The sequence below is a fragment of the Falco punctatus genome (assembly GCF_963210335.1).
Source record: "Falco punctatus genome assembly, chromosome: 6".
Lineage (NCBI taxonomy): Eukaryota > Metazoa > Chordata > Aves > Falconiformes > Falconidae > Falco > Falco punctatus.
In genome coordinates this window covers 76,298,393-76,300,422 of record NC_137585.1, presented here as the reverse complement: position 1 = coordinate 76,300,422, position 2,030 = coordinate 76,298,393, and the positions used below count along the sequence as shown (strand labels likewise).

The following is a 2,030-nucleotide window of genomic DNA, read 5'->3' as shown; positions in this document are numbered from 1 at the left end:
CATCCCTGTGGGACAAGATGCCACCTCAGCACCGGGACTCCCGAACCGCCCACCAGCCCCTCCCCCCCCCGCGCCGCCCGGGCCGCCCGCCCCGCGGCCTACGGCGCCTGCGTGCGGGCCCCGCACCTGCGCACTGCCGGGGGGCGGGGCTGGGCGGGCCCGGCGCGCGGGCAGCGTGAGGGCGGGAAGATGAGGTAAGCTGCCGCGCGTGGTGGGGTGGGCGGCCGGTCCCGGGCTGTCTGGCTTCTGGCAGTCGAGCTGGGGGAGAGGAGGGGAGTGAGGTGAAGGGGCAGACCCGCTCCTGTTGCGCTCCGGTTGGGAATCGGTGCGGGGCCGCACGCGGGGGTGAGGAGCCCGGAGTCCGCTTCCCCCCCGGCCTGCCGGCGTCAGAGCCGCCCCCTGGGCCGAGACCCGCCCTCGGCCTCACAGACGAGTGGCTGAAGGAGCTCTTAGCCCGGGCTTCGTGGAGCGGGGTCGGCGTTGTGGAGGCTGAGGGTTGTCATTTGCCCACAGCCCGGGCACGCCGGTGCTGGCGGTGACCTAGTGGGGCCAGGGTGCTTATGGGGCCTGAGGGGAAGGAGAACCGAGCGAGTCTCTCCAGCTAAACTGTAGAAACACACGCTAAATCTAGGCGTTTTAGGACCAGTGATCCGAGACAAGTCCTAAATCATCAAATCCAACCATGAAATCTAACTTGTGCTTTTGGTATCCTTACTTGGACTTAGCTGGAAAGTAAGTACTTTTTGTCCCTCCTAATCAGTCTGGCGTGACATGTACAACCTTGGTACAACCTTTCTTGGTCAGGAACATCCTGAATTCAAGCTTTGGCTGATGCTAGTCCTTGTGTCAGCATTGTCGTTTAATCTAAATTGTTTTGTGAATATGTTGCTCTAAACATTCTTTCTCATGTGAACTCTAGGATGGGATCCCTTTGAAGACTGAGATACCAACATAGTCAGTGGAAGCATGGGTTTTCATCCAGTGGCTTAAAAGCGTTTAGTATAAGTTAAGATGTGCTGGGATGTTTGAGAAGCAAAGAGCACTGGCAGATACGGTGTCATCAACAGGCAATTCGTGCTTTTTTTGGAGTGCAGTTGGGCAGCAGGGTAGAGAAGCTGAAGTACCTTATGACTTTAGATGCATTTAGAACACTGAGTCATGTAGTCAGTGGAGCAAAAGATTTTTTTTTTCTTCAATCCACACAAAGTTTTCAGCCTTTTCTAAAACTTTCCGTCCTTGTTTGTTCTCTGTTTTGGAGGCTACTGTCAGAATTTTTTTCTTTGCATCCTTGATATTTATTCCTAGATCAGTTTTAGAGATCAACCTTAATGAAGCTATTCAGTATTTTGTATCTTCATTCCATTTTGAATAGATACTGTGGACGGGTGGGTGGATCTGTTCAAAGCTGATCTGATAAAATGAGCCAAGGCTATTTGTATGATTTTAGGGGAAGTAATTTGCCTGATACATATGATTATGCATTTGGTTTTTGATAGCCGCATTATTTTGATTTCTCATACTTACTCTGTGTCCTGGTTTCGGCTGGAATAGAGTTAATTTTCTTCTCAGTAGCTGGTGCAGGGCTGTGCTTTGGATTTGGTGTGAGAATAATGTTGATAACAGATGTTTTTAGTTGTTGCTGGGTAATGTTTACACTAAGTCCAGGCCTTGCTGGAAAGAAGGCTGGAGGGGACACAGCCAGGACAGCTGACTCAAACTAGCCAAAGGGATATTCCATACTGTAGAACATCATGCTGAGTATATAAACTGGGAGGAGTTGATAACCAGCTGTTTAGTAGTTAGTTACCCGCTGGGGTTAAACCATACAGTATGTGATTTACTTGTTTATTTCCCAAGTTGCTTCACACTTACAATTTCTTGATGTCTAACTGTGTGTGATGCTTAAAAATGTGTAATTTGAAGTACTGAATTTTACTATACTGGCATTACTTCTGTTACTGGGGTTATCCATTTTTTCCTCACTAATTCCACTTGGTTTTCTGTTGATGATTCTACAATCCTGATTTTTA

At 49.4% G+C, this 2,030-nt stretch overlaps 1 protein-coding gene across 4 annotated transcripts in view; it reads left to right on the top strand.

Moving 5' to 3' along the window:
• The first annotated feature begins 107 nt into the window (after positions 1-107).
• ORC5 (origin recognition complex subunit 5) overlaps positions 108-2,030 on the top strand; it is an 81,396-nt gene continuing 79,473 nt past the window's right edge. For 3 of the 4 annotated variants that reach the window (XM_080391990.1, XM_080391989.1, XM_080391987.1), the window contains exon 1: positions 108-194. The gene's annotated coding sequence lies outside the window, so the exon portion shown is untranslated. Of the gene's footprint in view, positions 195-219; positions 733-2,030 lie in introns of those variants that run through there. The other variant, XM_080391988.1, reaches the window with a different exon arrangement.